General features: G+C 37.3%; 1 protein-coding gene across 1 annotated transcript in view; it reads left to right on the top strand.

The window, feature by feature from the left end:
- Nucleotides 1-100: 100 nt before the first annotated feature.
- CCDC91 (coiled-coil domain containing 91) overlaps nt 101-18,806 on the top strand; it is a 350,703-nt gene continuing 331,997 nt past the window's right edge. The window contains 1 exon segment of the mRNA XM_019452336.2: nt 101-285. The gene's annotated coding sequence lies outside the window, so the exon portion shown is untranslated.

Here is an 18,806-nt window from a genome sequence, read left to right as displayed (position 1 = left end):
GATGGGGCCCTCAGCTCGGGTCACGTGACGCGCGTGTTGGCGTTGAGTGACAAGCGCAGCTCTGGGCGGGCCTTGGAGGAAATCAACTTCCGGGGGCAGAGGTGCTTGAAGCCGGGTGGTGCGTGGGCTATCCCAACTTGTGTGGCTGGGGTCGCGTTCCCCCACGACGGGTTTGGGGTCGTGCCCCGGTTGTGCGCTTGCGGGGCCGTCTGCTGGGGTGGCTCACCTGGCAGTTTGGGTGAGCGGCGCGGAGGCGGCGGCGGCGGGAGCCAGAGCGGGGAGCAGGTAAATGGAAGCTCGCCTTCCGGGCCTGGGTCTGGGGGGCCGGGGCCGCGTGAGGCGGGGGCGCGCCCGAGGCGGCTTGGGCGCGGGCGGGGAGCGCGGCCCGGCTTCCGCCTCTCGCTAGCTCCGGCCTCTCCCCTCCGAGGTGGCCGGGACCGGGAGTTGGAGGTGTGACCTGCTTCGGGCTGGAACGGATCCCTGCTGCCTCGGCCCTGAGTGCCAACCGGTACTTGCTCTGCCGGCAGGTTTCAGCCCTTGTACATTCCAGAATCCAGTATTTCCGAACGTCTACGGACAAGTGCACGTGATTATTGTGTCACCGAAGCTCCCACCGAACAGAGACTTAGATCCTTGCCAAGTTTTCACCGATGGCGCCTGGTTTATGTTTCCCCCTCTGCTTCGTTGTGTACACCGGTGTAAAAGCTTTATAACACCTGTCAGCCACATTACCTTATAGATACTCTGGGCCACATGTTGCCATACAAGGGGCATTTTGAGGTTACGGCAGGAGCCAGTAACTTTCCAAGTGGTGAGGCATCCATCATCCCTGTAAGTGCGCCCCCTTTCCCCACAATAAAGATGTTTCTTCTGTCTGCCCAAGTTGTATATTGTGGTGGAAAGCTTTGGACGTGAAATCTATTTCTGGCTTCACTTTAAGGAGTGGTAACCCTATTAAAAGTAGAGCTGGATGTTTTTTTGGTAGGATGGTGTTGCTGCTACTTTTACTTGCTTCCATGATGCGAGTTGGGGCAGAGCCTGATTTCCTGGAGGGTGAAATCCTGGCTACAGCTTTAGGTGACTCAGCGTCCCGTTAAGAATTCCGACTCTTTTACTTTCCTTCCCTTCTGAACTGTGAAGATATTGATACCACCATCCTCTCCAAATATTTATCCGGGCGGTAGTTGGTGATGGCTTTTGGGAGTAGTTTGAATGCTGCCTGGTGGAGTGATTGGGTTGGGCTAACATTTCACCGTACAATTTAAGACAAAATACCCAGAATATTTAGTTGGGTGGGACCACAGGGAGTGACAATAGATTCACTTTGTTCTCTGACATCAGAGAGTTCTACACTTCTAATCATCCCATTTGCCCTGTGCTACAATTTCTGTTGCAATGAAGGAATTGGCTGTACTTACTGTACCTGTTAGGTAAATGGAGCAAGGGGGATGCCAGGGAGAGCGCACCTGTGTGGTGCTGGCTAGCCAGTAAATTGTGTGGTTGCCAATTGCCCTGGTTACAAAGTTGGCTGGCTAGGGTTGTTCTGTGTGCTTGGAAATCTTATTATGAATTGGTTTCCTAGCAACAGTATAAGCCAAATGGAATAAACATAAAACAAAGTGATGAAAGTTAAAATTTACCTCTTTTATTACATGGGAAAATGTATCTTCTTATTGGATCAATCAGCTCAAAACTTTTTAGAGCTTTTGTAATCATTTTAATACACCAGAAAAAAGAAACTGCAGAGTCATCAGAGAGGGACAGCACTTACTTATTTTTTTAGTGACAGGACAACACTTTATTATTATTATTATTATTATTAGTGACAGTAAAGAAAGAAAAAGAAAGAAAGAAAGAAAGAAAGAACGATGGTTACTAATGAGCTGATCTGAAGGTTAAATGGATAAATAGGAATTTGCCAAGTAAGAGGCACCCCTAGCTTGTACATACATGACTTATAAAGTATATAGGATTGTTACAAATAAAGAAAGCTATTTGAAAGTTTATTGTATTTCTCTTAATAGAAGTTGGGGTGGCAGTGCATTGGGCTGGATGAGACCATTTCCATTAGTAAATTGCAAGTGAAATGTTAGGTAAGTTGTTTCTGAATTCTGGCTCATAATCACAATGTTCCTTTATCAACCTGTTGCTTGTGACCTTTGGTCTTGTTAGCTAATCAAATTTTGTTATTTTCTGTTCAAACAGTGCTTAATAAAAAAGGCAACTCTTTTTAGATTAATTCTTTGTATCAGTATCTGTTCTTATTGATAAATCTTGATGGTAAATTGATTTTTTTTGTTTGCAATATTTCTAAGGATTTTTTGGTTTCCTCACTGTCTTACCCCCACCCCCAAACCCAGTGAACTGGAGGTAGCTCATTTAATTTGATGTGTAATTTTCAAAAGGGCATGTCCTGTGTCCTTTGAAATTTAGGTTTATTGAGGTATAATTTAATTATACTTTAATTATATAATATTTAAATATAATATTTAAATATAATAAATTATACTTTAATTATATAATTAAAATCATCATTAGGTCGAAAGTTATATGTGGATCTTTGACAGTGAGAGGGTTGGTGCCTCTAACCCTTGAGTTGTTCAAGGGTCAGCTGTATTTCATTTTCTTGTCTGATTGCACTGGCCAGAACCTCCAGTATGATGTTGAATAGGACAAGTATGAGTAGGCATCCTTGCCTTGTTTTTTTATTTTAGTAGGTAAGGCATGTAGTCTTTCACCATTAAATAGTTAGCTCTAGGTTTTTTGTAAACAGTTTTCATCAGATAGGGGAAGTTTTGTTAGCCTCTAGTTTGCTATTTTAGCATGGATGAATATTGTATTTTTTTTCATTGTGGAAATCATAGTAGATTATAGTAGAAAATTGGGAAATAAAGAATCCTATGAAGAAAAAAACGCTAACCCATTTCTGTTAACATGAAATAAGTTCTGCAAACATTTTGCTGGTTTTTCTTTTGGTCTTTTTCTTCTGAAAACATTTTAAAAACAAAATTGTAAATATTGTTTTATATTTTTCTCTTTTCAGTAGCATTACATTGTAAGTGCTCACTACATCATGAATTTTTTGAGAACTTGATTTGTAAGTTCTTGATTTATAGTTAAGCTTTCCCCATTAGAATTAACATTAAACATTTTTGTGCATAACTCTGGTAAGATTTTTTTTAAAGTTTATTTTTTGAGAGAGCACCTGTGTTTATGAGAGTGGGGGAGGGGTTAGATAGAGAGAGAGAGTGAATCCCAAGCAAGCTCTGCCCTGTCAGTGCAGAACCTTACTCCTGGCTCGAACCTGTGAGATAAGGACCAGAGCCAAAATCAAGGGTTGGCTTAACTGACTTAATTGGCTGAGCCACCCAGACACCTCTCTTCAGATTCTTAATATACACTGCCTCTTTGTTTTATTTGATATTCTTAGAATTTGTCCTCTGGGTTATTTATCATAATAAATTTTGGAGCAAAATGTGGTAGTCAACATATTGACTTTCTGGGCATCACTTTAAGATAGAATCCTAGAAGTTTAGAAACTCAGAGTACCTTATATTTTATCTAGTTCAAACCATTTCTTTTATAGGTTTAGAGTCTAAAATGATTGAACAGCTTTTCTGCATACATTGTTTTTTTGCTGCCAATAATCTAGATAGAATTCTGGATGCGTTTAGTGTAGTGTGAAATACTTTTCATGTTCTTTTGATAAGAATTATGGAAATCTTTGAGCCTAGCATTATATAGTTGCATATGCAGAGTTTCTAAAAACTCCTTGTCTGTTGTTTTCTTGAATTCCACCCAGTACCTTTCGAGGTAGGTAGTATTTTTCCCACTTCATAGCCAGAGAAATTGAGTCTCATACAAGTGAGCAAATTTATCCAAGGTTGCATTAATAGTAAGTCGTAGAGCAGGGGTTTGATAACAAGTCTTCCTGAATTTTCTTTTATTCATATGCTATACTACCAATACTGAGTTCTTGTAATTGTTTTGTGTATCTTGTGTTTATTCTGAATCTGTTTTAATTTTGATGCTTAGAATAAACTCATTAAGCAAATTAATAACTCAACAGAGATGGTATCAGTCACTTGTAAAATGTTTATCCAAATTTATGTCTTTGTATATTTTTAAATTTTAAATTAGTTAGACATTCTTTACCTGTACCCTCTTTTTTTTTACTTTTACAAAGAGTGTTAGCTATAGGACGTATAATCCTACTTAAAGAATTAGGGATATATTTAATATTACTAGCAAAGGATATAATTTTTAAAATTTTGAAATGGGAAGCATTTTTTAAAATTACAGGTTTAATAGATGAAGAGCAGAGTTAATGTTATTCACTTTAAAATGCAGCATGTAATAATTCTATCGAAGTGGTTTTCCTTAGAAGGGTATGTCCGTTTTGGTATTTACATAACTCAGCCCAACACATTGTTGTCATATAGAGTAACTATATGAACTAAGTAACCACTGTTTTGTAAAGCATGAAGTCACTTTTTCCTGCTATTTGGGGAAGACTGACTTTTTTCCCCCTTTGCCAGCCTTGTTATCATTGACCATGTGCATCTCCTACCAAAAGAAGGCCTAGCTAATGCAGAGGCCAGCCAAATTGCCTTTTATGTTGTGTCCAACCTTGTGGTAAGATTTGCACGATCTGCACGATCATTTCAAGATACTTTACTTTTGTATTATGAGAATTCAGAACTTCTACCATTGTGGTAAGGATAGTGTTGCAGTATTATGTAAGATCCATTAATCTGTGGATGTGCTTCACTGATAGGGACTCACATGAATATTACTAGAAAAGTACATGGGTAAGGGCACCTGGGTGGCTCAGGTGACTGACTTTGGCTCAGGTCATGATCTCGTGTTCAGTGAGTTCCAGCCCCACAACGGGTTCTGTGCTGACAGCTCAGAGCCTGGAGCCTGCTTCGGATTCTGTCTCCCTCGCTCTCTGCCCCTCCTCTGCTCGCACTCTGTCTCTCTCTCAAAAATAAATAAAAACATTAAAAAAAAAACTACATGTCTACATGTGTAGACATCATTAAAGATAGTTGGTAAAAGTGAGAGTATCATTATTTTAATTATGGATTTAATAAAGACAACTTAACATGAGGTTATACCTTTCATTCCAACAGTTTGCCCACAGTGGACATGAAAAATTGAAAATAAGCCTATGAAACCTGAATGGCATTAAATGGGCCACCCATTTGAATCACAGGACAAATTGAAATGAAGATTTATTTTCTATTCTGCTGAATGGGAAAACAGTGTTTATTAACTGTTGATGGTTTTCACGAGGCATTTAGATATTTTAAGTTACTTATTTTGCCTGTTATGCAGAAGAGGTATATTTTATTAATTTCTTTTTAGGACTAGTTTCTGCTTAAAGGGAATGGTGTAAAATATCTCCTGCTTATTTAGTATATGTGATTTTTTTCCACAGTCATATTAGTTAAGGATACTTGTATAGTACCTTTTGTTGCAAGAACCTTTCATAGGAGACTTTATTTTCATTGGTGTACTGAGTTTTATTTTCTATAGTTCCAAATTTAGGTGTTACTGATCTTGCTTCTCTTGTTATAAATAGGAGAGGTAAGAAATGCCACAGGGTTATTCTCAGTGTCGCAGTCATGCACATACAAAGTGATTTCCATATGGTTGATGAGAAGTCCTCTGAGCACTTAGAATCTAGTCAGATTGCAAAATGTTTTATGGTGTGATTCCTACAAAGTACTCAGGAGTAGAAAATCTTATGAACAAGTGAGGCAGCATATACATGAAATTTTTAGATGATTTTTCTTTCACATAGCAGGACCATGGATATTATCATCATAGTTACTTTCATCTGAGCAAAATAATTTAGCAGATTGTTTAGGTGGTAAATTGGGAATTATAAGGTGGATCTGATTCTTTAACCAGCATATACTTTTTTCCCCCACTTAAAGTATTCCAGAAGGTATCTATTGATGAACTGTGCGTGTGTGTGTGTGTGTGTGTGTGTGTGTGTGTGTGTACGTGTGTGTGTGTGTGTACTTTGGGAAGTATACTTTGGGAAGTAAACTTAGGGTAGTTTTTGGTCATTATTTCTTGCAGTATTCTTTTTGCCCCTTTGTCTCTTCTGGAACTGCCATAGTTTTTATGTTGGCATGCTTGATGGTTTCCTACAGGTGTCTGAGGATCTGTTCACTTTTCATTTCTTTTTCTTTCTATTCCTCAGATTGATTAGTCTCAATTGAGAAGCCCAAACATTGGCCCCTGGGTAGGTTTGTCTATTACCTATTGAATGTATTGAGTGTATGTATTGGTGTATAACACACAATGTTAATCATGGAAAAGAAACAGAGGCATTTAGAAGGATAAAGAGTGATCAAGGAAGAAATCAAGACAAAAGCTTTAGCATTATTAACAGAAAGTTGGGAGTTAGAAAGGAGGAGTTATTGATAGGCTGAGAGAATAATGAGTGGTTTGGGATACTAGAAATTTCAATAGGGGTGAATAACAGGTTTGGTAGGAATGATAGGGTAGTACAAATAGAAGTATACAAAGTTGTAGTAAGAAAATGAATTTTACAGGTTAAGATCCTGGAATTGAAGCAGTTATGTCAATATCACAGGTATCATAGGGACTACCTGTGTTTATGGACCAATTACTGCAATGATATATTGTGATATATGTAATGGCAGTAATAGTAACCACTATTTTTAAGTATTGGTAATGTAGCAAGTACTGCCCCTGGACACTTTCAAACATTTTTTAAAACACTTCTTTTTGATTATTTTTTTATTGAGGTGAAACTTATATAACATAAAAGTAATCATTTTAAAGTGTATAATTAGTGGCATTTAGTACATTCACAATTTTGTGGAACTGTATCTGGTTCCAAAATATTTTCATCACCCCAGAAGGAAACCCAGCACCCATTAAGCAGTCATTCCTATTTTCCCTTTTCCCCAGCCCCTAGCAAACACAATCTGCTTTCTCTATGGATTCACCTGTGTTTTGGATATTTCATATAAATGAAATCATATAATGTGTAGCCTTTTGTGTCTGATTTCATCCACTTAGCATAATGTTTTTGTGGTTCATCTATGTTTTATTACTATTCCATTTCTTTTTATGCCTGAATAATTTGTTGTATATATAATATATAGCACTTAGCACACTTTGTTTATCCATTCATCTGTTTATGGACATTTGGATTTCCCCACCTTTTTGCTATTGTGTTGATTCACTATTGTGAATAGTGCTGCAATGAACACTTGTATACCAGTATTTGTTTGGGTACTTGCATTCAATTTTGTTGGGCGTATATGTAAGAGTGAAATTGCTGCATAATGTGGTAATTCTGCATTTATCATTTTGAGGAATTGCTAAGCTATTTTCCCACGTGGCTGTATATATTGTATTCCTACCAGCAATGTATGAGGATTCCAATTCTCCACATCTTCGTCAACACTTGGTATTTTCCTTTTTTCTCTTTGGTTATGGCCATCTCAGTGGGTGTGAACTGCTACCTCATTGTGGTTTTAATTTGTATTTCCCTAATGATAATATTGAGCAGTTTAAAGTGTCTTTTGGTTATTTTTGTATCTTAAAGAAGTGTTTATTAACTTCTTTTGCTTATTTTGAAATTGGGTTGTTTGTCTTTTTGTTGTCGAGTTTTAAGAGTTCCTTTTAAAAATTTTTTATATATATTGGAAAACACATGCGAGTGGGGAAGGGGGCAGAGAGAGAGAGAGAGAATTTTAAACGAGCTCCATGCTCAGCTCAGCACAGAGCCTTATGTAGGGCTCCATCCCACAATGCTGGGATCATGACCTGAACCTTAGTTGGACACTCAACTGACTGAGCCACCCAGGTGCTCCTGAGAGTTCTTTATGTATTCTGGGTACTAGACCCTTACTAGATATATGATTTGCAAATGTTTTCTCCCATTCTGTAGATTGCCTTTTCCCTTTCTTGATAATGTTCTTTGATACAAAAAACTTTTAAATTTTGATTAAATTCAATTTAGTAAGTTTTTCTTTTGTTGCCTGTGCTTCTGGTGTCATACCTAAGAATCCATTGCCAAATGAAGGTCATGAAGATTTGCCCCTATGTTTTCTTCTATGAGTTTTGTAGTTTTAGCTGTTTTATTTTGGTCATTGATCTATTTTGAGTTAACATTTGTTAATTGTGTGAGATAGGAGGTCTATGAAATTTTTTAATTAAATATTTCAAACCTTTAGGGTAATAATACTGTATATATTTTTGTATCCACTTATATGGTGCTTGCAGATTCTGGGGACTGTTTTAAAGATTTTACAAATAATTAACTCATTTAATTAATATCCAAGTGTACTCACCACTCATTTTTTCTCATATTGACATTGCCTTTTGCTTCATATTTTTAAAAAGGAATAATTACTATTGCTATAATTTACACCCTTGAACCCATCCTCTTCTCTCCTTGTCCAAAGTGTAGCACTATTCTGAAGTTGTAGTTTATAATTTCTTACATGCCTTTTTAACTTCACTGTGGTTGTGTATCCATAAGAAGTACGTGTGATGTCTTTTTAAAAAAATTCATGAAAATGGTGTCATATTTTGTGTATTTTGCTGCCACCTCCTTTGTTTATTCAACAATACATTTTGAAATTTATCTATGTTGATACATATAACACTAGTTTATTCATGTTCATTGATTTATCGTGTTGTATGACTTTTACTAATTATTAATCAATTTCCTCTCTCTAAATGGACTTCTAGGTTATTACTTTTTTTTTCTTTTTGCTATTTTAAACAACCTGGCAATGAATTTTTTTCTTCACCTTCTCTGATGCACATGAATTTTTCTAGGTTCTGTCATAGAATTTGCTGGTTCTTACTATAAGAACATCTTCAAATTAAGTATTACTAGATTATTCTCCCAAGTCATTGTTCCAATTTTTACTCTTAATATTAATATCTGAGAGTACGGCTCTCCATCCTTGCCAATACTTGGTATAATTACTTTTGCATTTTTTGCTAATCTGGTAGATATAAATGTCATTGTTAGTAACATATCTTTGTCCCTGATTACTAGTGAGATTGACCATTTTTCCACATATTTTATTTCTGTCCCTGATTACTAGTGAGATTGACCATTTTCCACATACTTATTAGTCACATGGATAATTCTGTGAATTGTCTATTCATATATTTGTCATTTTAGTGGGAGTTTAGAAGAGAATGGTGGTAAACATGGATGTTCAGTACTCCATATTTAACTGGAAATGCCTCCTACTCATTCTGGCTTTGGATGCAAGTACTCAAGGCTTCTGCCTGTGAGAAAACCTTAATTGACCTTCCAGAGAAGTTCAGATTCCTTTCTTCCCTCAATCTTTGCAACACTATGTGGTTGCATGTATTTTTAAGCTTATTTCTCTCTCTTTGCCAGACTTGATGGCAAGGGCCAATTTTGCTTACCATTATATCTTTAGCACCTTACAGGTGCCTTGAACATCATAGGTGTTAGTATTTGTTGAGTTAATGAACAAAGGGAAAATAAATGATGAATGAGGGAGCTGATATACATAAGACATTCTGAAGGAGCCAAGGCATCCAAGGAGATGAAAGCATGGGGATGGGCATGAGATTTCAACACTTTTAAACTTTTATTGTAGTTTACATTATATATTGATATTTTCTTTACTAATCTAAGTGGCTGTATTGATCATTATATTCTTCAGTAGAGCATGGTTGGTTTTTATTAAATAATTGTTGGATGAATGAAAATCAGATCTTAACTGACTTATAGGTTTTAGAAATGGATGCTCCACACTTCAGATTGTTGATAGTATACTATTCTGTTTATGAAGTTACTTAGTTACCCCAATATATTATTGGTGTATATGATTTTACTTGTGTCTTTGAATCTCAGGCATGTCTCTTGTAAACAGTACCTGATTGGATCATATTTTTTATCCATTCTTCCAATTTTTGCCTTCTAATTAGAGTTTTTATTAACCCTTGTGCATTTAATATAGTTACTGGTAAGATAGGACTTATGCTTGTCATTTTACTATTCGTTTTCTGTATGTCTTAATGGGTTATTTATTTTTTTGGTTCCTTAATTCCTGTATTACTATTGCTTTCTTTTTTGTTAAATAGATATTTTCTAATGTGCCGTTTTAATTCCTTTGTTTCTTTTACTATGTATTTTTTTGAGTTATTTTCTTAGCAGTAGCCTTGGGGATTATAAACAATATGTTAATTTATAATAGTCTGTTTGGTGTCTGTTTGGATTAATACCAGCTTAATCTATAATATAGTTCTATTTCTTCCCCTTCTTTTTGCTACTGTTGCACAACTTACTTCTTTCTACACTGTATGCCTGTCAACTCAGATTTGTAGTATTTGCTTTGTGCAGTTGTCTTTTAAATCAGATATGAGAAAAAAAAGAATTACAAACAAATATACCTTTGTACTGTTTTTTATATTTACCTATGTAGTTATCTTTACTGGTGTTCTTTATTTCTTTATGTAGGTTCAAGTATTGTCTATTATCCTTTCATTTCAGCCTTTAGGACTCCCTTTAGTATTTCTCATAGATAAGAACTGCTGGTGATGAGTTCTCTCTGTTTTTATTCATTTGGGTATGTCTTAATTTCTTCATTTTTGAATATTAGTTTTGCTGAATATAGAATTCTTGGTTGGCAGTCTTTTTCTTTCAGCACTTTGAATGTGTCATCCTACTGCCATCAGGCCATCATGGTTGCTTATAAGAAATCAGATTAAAAATCTTTTCTTGGATTCCTTGTATGTGATGAGTTGCTTCTCTCTTGCTACTTTCAAGATTCTCTTTGTCTTTGGCATTTGAAAGTTTGGTTATGATATATTGAAGTGTGGATCTCTTCACATTTATCCTAATTGGAATTGTTGAACTTCTTGGATGTGTAAAGTAATTTTTTCATCAAATTTGTAGACTTCCATAGCCTGATTTCTTCAAATATTCTTTCTGCCTGTGGCCCACCCCCCCTTTTTTTTCTCTCCTTTCTTTCTGGTGCTCTCATTATGCATATGCATATGTTGGTATGCCTGCTGGTTTTCCACAGATCTTTGATGCTCTGTTCATTTTCTTCATTTTTTTTTTTCTTTCTGTTCTTCAGACTGGATGATCTCAAATGATCTATCTTCAGGTTCAGTAATTCTTCTGTCAGCTCAGACATGCTGTTGAGATCTTTCGGTAAATTTTTCATTTCAGTTGGTGTACTTTTTAACTACAGATTTTTTTTTTTTGTTGTTTCATTTCTGTGATTACTGTCTTTTCATTAATATTCTCCATTTTGTGAGACATTGTTGTCATAATATCCTTTAGTTATTTAGGCATGGTTTTCTTTGGTAATTTGAGACTATATCAACGAACACATATAAAGTAGTTGATATTGATATCTTTGTCTAGTAAGTACAATGTCTGGGTTTCCTCAGGAGTAATTTCTATTGACTGCCCTTTCCCTCCCGTATATGAGCTATACTTTTTTTGTTTCTTTGCATATCTCATACTTTCTGTTGAAAACTAGATATTAAAAATTATAGATATATAGTGTATGTAATTACATATTATATATTAGATGATCCATAAGTGTATTGTATGTTAAAAATGTATAATATATATGACATGGAAATTTTGGATATCAGATTCTCCTTACAGGGTTTGTTATTTTTGCTGTTTGTTGTTGGTATTATTGCTGTTTGCCTGTTTAATGACTTGGAGAACTCTGTAAATTCTGTATTCTTTGTCTTGTGTGGTCTCTGAGCATTATTATCTGTTATATTATGCTATTTCATCTTTTATAATTGGGTATTAAATAGAGGAAACAGGGCTTGTGCATTATAATTAAAAAGGTCATTGAATTGTCAAAACAATTATGCTGGAAGGGGAAAGTAAAGAAGCGTTTATTGAATACTTACTATGTGCAGTGCTGTAACATATTACTTGGAGAAATTGGATTTTCTGGTTAATAAGATTTCCTAGTAAAGAAAGCCCACCAGAAGCCAAGTATTTTTTGCTTTGGTGAGAATCTCTTATACTTTAACTTGTGGATTTGAATGCCTTAGTAATCCAAGGTAACTGAATTCTTTTCTTCCCTGTCCTGTCCCCAAGCATTGAGCTGACTGGCTTAGCATCTTACAGTACCTGAGAGTCATCATTGGGAATATTATTTCCAGTGCTATAGAAGAGATTGGGATGATTGTTATCTTCAATTGATATGAACATGGGGTTAAAATGTAGTTGTATTATATCTTTGGGTTCTTAGAAAGTAAACATATGTGAGTTTTTGTATTTTACTTAATTTGCATCACCTTTGAATTTGAAGAAGACATAAATGGTTTGCCACTATTTGTAAATGTTACTAGAGATGCTTTTTTATATTTACATTAGTCTGTCCTGAGGTGCATTTATTTTTTTTGCAGTGAAGCATACGGACATTTCTTTGAGAAGTAATGCCATATTTCACCAATCAGAATTCCCAAAACAAGTAATTTCAAGTTGTCATACTCGTCATGAATTTAAGGATATGAAGGACCTGCTTAGTATTACTAAGTTTTTCACAGGAGAGTGTCAGGTTAGGTATTTCCAAGGTGTATCTCCCTTTTTTCTTTTATTTCTCTTACTATGTTTGAATCCTGTGTAATTTTGGGCCAGGTATTTATTTACTTAGTTATTACCAGACAGATATCCCATGCTTGGGTGCTGTATATTGCTGCCAGAGGCAGCAACATAAAGTTGTTGAAGGTGATAAAATGTGTTTCTAGAAGTATAGTTAATTCTTCTGTGGTATCTAGTTAATGTAAAATACAAAACACCAACCAAAGACATTTGTACACAGTTAAGGAAGTATATGTTATTAAATGAACTTAGTAAATAAAAATAGTGTCAGTGCCATCACCCAATAGCTAGCATTTTTTGGACTTGATTATATATTTACTCATAGAGGAATAGCATGAGTTGACATTTCTGTAGGATTCTGACAATATGGCATATAAAAAAATGTTGGTAGTGCCTAGATTGCCTTATGGGAAAGCCTTGGATTTTTAGTTAAAATGGTGAAGAGAGAAAGTCCTTCAAATATTGCTCATAAGGGGTCAGGTTTGTTAGGGATATAGCCAATTGTAAAGGGAAGGAGAACTTTAAGTGTGTTTCAGACATGAGTATTGGTTTTTTTTTTCATTAACACACATATTTTATTATGTTTTTCTGGAGGAATTAGAGTGTGTAAGCATTAAAAGTCTTTCATAGATAAATTTTTACTCAGTTACTTAGTAAGTTTGGTAGTGAAAAAATTACAGGTAATTCATACTAAAGTTAGGATCAGATTTAAAAAAAATTATCTTGATGATGATACTGGTACTTTAAATTGGAGAAGAAATTAAAATTAGTGGTTAGAACAAGTTTTATATCATCATGGAAAAAAGTGAGCAAATGAGTCCTTTATGTGTTTCCCTCGATAAACAAGTCTATTTCAGTTAAAGGGCTTAATTAGCAGACCTCTGATAAATACATAAACAAGGACTTAATAATTGTCAAAATGGAGCTTATAAAAGTTAAAATAATGGACAACTGAGATACGTTGAGAAGCAAAATTCAGTTCAGTAGAAATCTTTATTGAGCCCTGACTATATTTCAGGTACCTATAGTAGCTACTGAAGGATACAGAAATAAATGCCACTTGGTCTTCAAGAACCTCACAGTCAACTAGTTGAGAGTAATATAAGCTAATACATTGTAGTGAGGATATAGATTGGGAAGGTATGGGCTTCTGAAATTTGATCAGGGACATGTGAGAAGACCCCGATGAAGCTGGAGACATTGAGCCCCCCAGTTTTGATGAGTATTCTTTCTTTGCCAGGAGGAGTGCGCCACCCCCCCCCTCCCCCACCCCCCTTCAGTGTTGGTGACCTCCCCATCTGTTGGGAGCTTTTTTCTTATTCCCCAGTGGGAATGACTTCTCCACCTCTGTTTGAAGTCTGAGGGGATTCATTCTGAATTGCCTAAGGGAGCTGTAATGGCCTCCCCTGAGGCAATTGCCATTGTAAGAAAATGCTGATTCTGGGACCTTATCAAAATAAAAAGCTTCTGCACTGCAAAGTGAACAATCAGCAAAACTAAAAGGCAACCTACAGAATAGGAGAAGATATTTGCAAAGGACATATCAGATAAAGGGTTAGTATCCAAAATTTATAAAGAACTTACCAAACCCAACACTCAAAAAACAAATAATCCAGTGAAGAAATGGGCAAAAGACATGAATAGACACTTCTCCAAAGAAGACATCCAGATGGCCAACCGACACCTGAAAAAATGCTCAACATCGCTCATCATCAGGGAAATACAAATCAAAACCACTAGGAGATACACCTCACATCTGTCAGAATGGCTAACATTAACAACTTGGGCAACAACAGATGTTGGCGAGGATGCAGAGAAAGAGGATCTCTTTTGCATTGTTGGTGGCAATGCAAGCTGGTGCAGCCACTCTGGAAAACAGTATGGAGGTTCCTCAAAAAATTAAAAATAAAATTACCCTACAACCCAGCAATTGCACTACTAGGTATTTATCCAAGTGTTACAGGTGTGCTGTTTCGAAGGGACACATGCACCCCAATGTTTATAGCAGTACTATCAACAATAGCTAAAGTATGGAAAGAGCCTAAATGTCCATCGATAGATGAATGGATAAAGAAGATGTGGTGTATATATGGCAATCAAAAAGAATAAAATTGCCATTTGCAACTACGTGGATGGAACTGGAGGATATTATGCTAAGTGAAATTAGTCAGAGAAAGACAAATATCATATGACTTCACTCATATGACGACTTTAAGAGACAAAACAGATGAACATAAAGGAAGGGAAACAAAAATGATATAAAAACGGAGGGGGACAAAACATAAGAGACTCATAACAGAGAGAACAAACAGAGGGTTACTGGAGGGGTGTAGGAGGGAGGATGGACTAAATGGGTAAGGGGCATTAAGGAATCTACTGAAATCATTGTTTCACTATGTGCTAACTAATTTGGATGTAAATTAAAAAAAATAAAATTAAGTATTATGTTGAGAAAAAAAACTGATTTCCTTAGACCGGCCTCTACCAACCCCTCTTTGCTTCTAGATCTGTAACTAGATTCAAATCCCAGCAGGCCTCTAAAAGTGAGGTTCAAAGTGTGACTCATGAGGAAATGTGCTATACTCCAAAAGAACTACTTGAGTTTTCTGATTATAGACAGAAATCCAGGGAATATGCGTGGGAATGGACACTTCCCAGGGAATCCAGGGAATATGCGTGGGAATGGTGAATATGGACCAAAGGTAGGCTTCAGTAGACTTGGAGATTGGGATGTTAGAGTGGATTTGTCATTTAAGACCTACTCACCGAGACTAAAAGGGTCTAGAAGAGATACCTTTAACCAATACTAAGAGAAATATGTTGTGAGAGGTCCCTGGCATCCTTGAGCTCTGTGATTACTGTTATGTATAGGCTAGGCCTTAGAATGCAGTCACTGAATTGGGAAACCTAAGTGCAATGGGAGTAAATGAATTCCAAGGTGGTATGGGCCAAGTAGTGGTACTCAACTGCCAAAGGTAAGGTGAGCATGGTTTGGACAGCAGAATCAAAGCAGCAATTAAAATAGACTGTTTCATCTAGACTAGTGATGTTGGCTGCTTGATTGTGGTGTTCCTGGTGAAATAGGTAGGAATGCTTCTAAATTCTTACTTGATTTGTATAAATAGAGAAGTTCTAGTTCAGGTGAATAAAAATCTAGCCTGAATCATAAAAACAAAGAGTCATTACCCTTCAATCAGTTCTTAGACTTAAATATTTATAGATCCAGAACCCCTTGAATGAACAGATGGCAGCGTCCCCTTAAGGAAAGACCCTGGTATACGGCCAAAAATTTATACTGTCAGTTTTTCTTCAAGTTTTCCCCAAAGGGACCTGTGGCCCTCTACCAGGGAAATTGCGCACTGGGGAGAGAGATAATTAGACCTTTTGGAACTACTGGACACTGGCTCTGAACTAACACTAATTCCAGGAGACCCAAATTGTCCTTGTGGTCTACCAACAGAATAGGGACACATGGGCGTCAGGTGATGAATGAAGTTTTAGCTTAGATCTGTCTCACAAAGGGTCCCCAAGTCCATCCATTGGTTATTTCCCCAATTTCAGAATGCATAATTAGAATTGATATACTCAGCAGTTGGAGAATCCCCATTTTAGTTCCTTGAGTAGTGGAGTGAACACTAAGGGAGGCCAAATAGAAGGCCAAATAGAACTGCCTCTACCTAGGAGAATAGTACACCAAAAGCAATATCTCATTACTGGGGAGATTGCAGAGATTGGTGCCACCATCAAATAATTGAAACATGCTGGGATGGTGATTTCTGGCACATCCCCACTCATTGTGTGTGCATCCCCATTCATCTTGCCCAGTGCAGAAGACAGATGGGGCTTGGAGGTTAACAGTGGATTGTTGTAGGCTTATAACCAAATGATGATTCCAGTTGCAGCTGCTTTACCAGATAGGGTTTTACTGCTAGAGCAAATTATCCCCAGGTACCTGATATGTAGCTGTTGATCTGACAATGCCTTTTTTTCCATCCTTGTCAGCAAGGTCCAACAGAAGCAGTTTGCTTTCAGCTGGCAAGGTCTAAAATACATCTTCACTGTCTTCAGGAATACATCTAGTCTGAAGTCCAGTGTTATAAGATAGTTTGCATAGATCTGTTTGCATAGAAAAGGAGTCTCCTTTTACTTCCATAAAATACCGCATTTGTGAATTAAATTGATGGCATTATCTTGATTGGACCTAATGAGCATGAAGCAGCAACTATAGACTGATTAGTAAGACATTTGAGTGTCAGAGCATAGGAAATTAACCTGATAAAAGTTCAGGGGCCTTCTGTCTGAGTGAAATTTCTAGGGGTCTAGTGGTATTGTGTATGTGTAGATACCCTTTCTTTAAAAAAAGTTTTTTTAAATGTTTATTTATTTTTGAGAGAGACAGAGTGCGAGTGGGGGAGGGGCAGAGAGAGAGGGAGACACAGAATCCAAAGCAGGCTCCAGGCTCAGAGCTGTCAGCACAGAGCCCAACACGGGGCTCACACCCATGAAATGTGAGATCATGACCTGAGCTGAAGTTGGATGCTTAGCTGATGGAGTCACCCAGGTGCCCCTGTAGATATCCCTTTTAAGTTGAAAGGTGAATTATTGTATCTGGCCCTTTCTACACCCAAGAAAGAGGCACAATCCCTAGTAGACCTCTTTGGATTTTGGAGGCAGTGTATTCCTCATTTGGGTGTGTTATTCTGACTCATTGACCGAGTGACTCAAGAAAGCACGAGTTTTGAGTGTGGCCCAGAACAAAAGAAGGCCCTGCAACAGGTTCAGGTTTCTGTGCAAGCTGCTCTGTTGCTAGGGTCATATAATCCAGCAGATTCAATGGTGTTTGAGGTGTCAGTGGCAGATAGGGATGTTGTTTGGACCCTTGAGCAAGCCCTGATTGGTGAATCATAGTGCAGGTCTTTAGGATTTTAGATCAAAGCCTGCCATTCTTGTGGACAATTATGCCTTTGTGAGAAGGAGCTGTTGGCCTGCTACTGGGCCTTCAAATCTGCTTAAGCAGAGGCCATCAAGTTACCATGTAACCTGAGCTGCTTATTGAATGGGTAATTATCTGGCCCAGCAAGCCATAAAGTTGGGCATGCACAGCAGCACTCTAGTCAAATAGAAACAGTATGTATGTGATCAGGCCTGAGCAGGCTCAGAAGACACAAGTAAGTTACGTGAGGAAGGGGCATAAATGCCTTTGGTCCCTATTTTGCTAGCATTTTCTTTTTCTAAGACTGTATCTATAGGCTCATGGGAAGTTCCCTCAGGTCCACAGACAGGAAGAAAAGCCTTGGACATGGTTTATAGATGGTTCTGCATGAAATGCAGGTACCACCTGAAAGTGGACAGCTGTACCACTACAGTCCCTTTCTGGGACGCGCCTGAAGGACAGTGGTGAAGGGAAATTCTTCCAGTGGGGAGAACTTAGGGCATTGCACCTGGTTGTGCACTTTGCTTGGAAGGAGAAGTGGCCAGACAGATGATTGTATTCTGTTTTGTGGGTTATGACCAGTGGTTTGGCTGGATGGTCAGGGACTTGGGAGGAACATGATTAAAAAACTGGTGACAAGGAAATTTGGGTAAAAGATACGTAGATAGACCTCTCTGGACAAACATTGTGAAAATATTTATGTTCCATGTGAATGCTCACCAAAGGGTGACCGCAGCAGAAGAGGATTTTAATAATCAAGTTAATAAGATGACCCATTCTGTAGATAACAGCCTCTTTCCCTAGCCATCCCTGTTATTGTGCAGTGAACTCATGAATAAAAATGACCTGCGGGCAGAGATGGAGGTTACACATGGGCTCAGAAACGTAGACTTTGACTTATCAAGACCTGCCTGATTATAACCAATGCTGAGTGCTCAATCCATCACCAGCAGAGGCAAACACTGAATATGACACCATTCCCTGGGGTGATTAGCCAGCTAACTGGAGGCAGGTTGATTACATTGGACTACTACCATCATAGAAATGGCAATGATTTGTTCTTACTGGAATAGACACTTACTCTAGATGTGGATTTGCCTTCCCTACATGCAGTGCTTCTGCCAAAACTACCATCTGTGAGCTCTACGGAATGCCTTATCCACCACAATCGTATTCCTAACTACATTACTTCTTATTAAGGAACTTATTTCAGCACAAAAGCAGTACAGCAATGGGCCCATG

The sequence above is a fragment of the Panthera pardus genome, unplaced genomic scaffold, assembly GCF_024362965.1.
Source record: "Panthera pardus isolate Hobbes unplaced genomic scaffold, ASM2436296v1 HiC_scaffold_6, whole genome shotgun sequence".
NCBI classification, from domain to species: domain Eukaryota; kingdom Metazoa; phylum Chordata; class Mammalia; order Carnivora; family Felidae; genus Panthera; species Panthera pardus.
The sequence above is the reverse complement of the archived record's forward strand: the minus strand, read 5'-3'. Positions and strand labels throughout refer to the sequence as shown.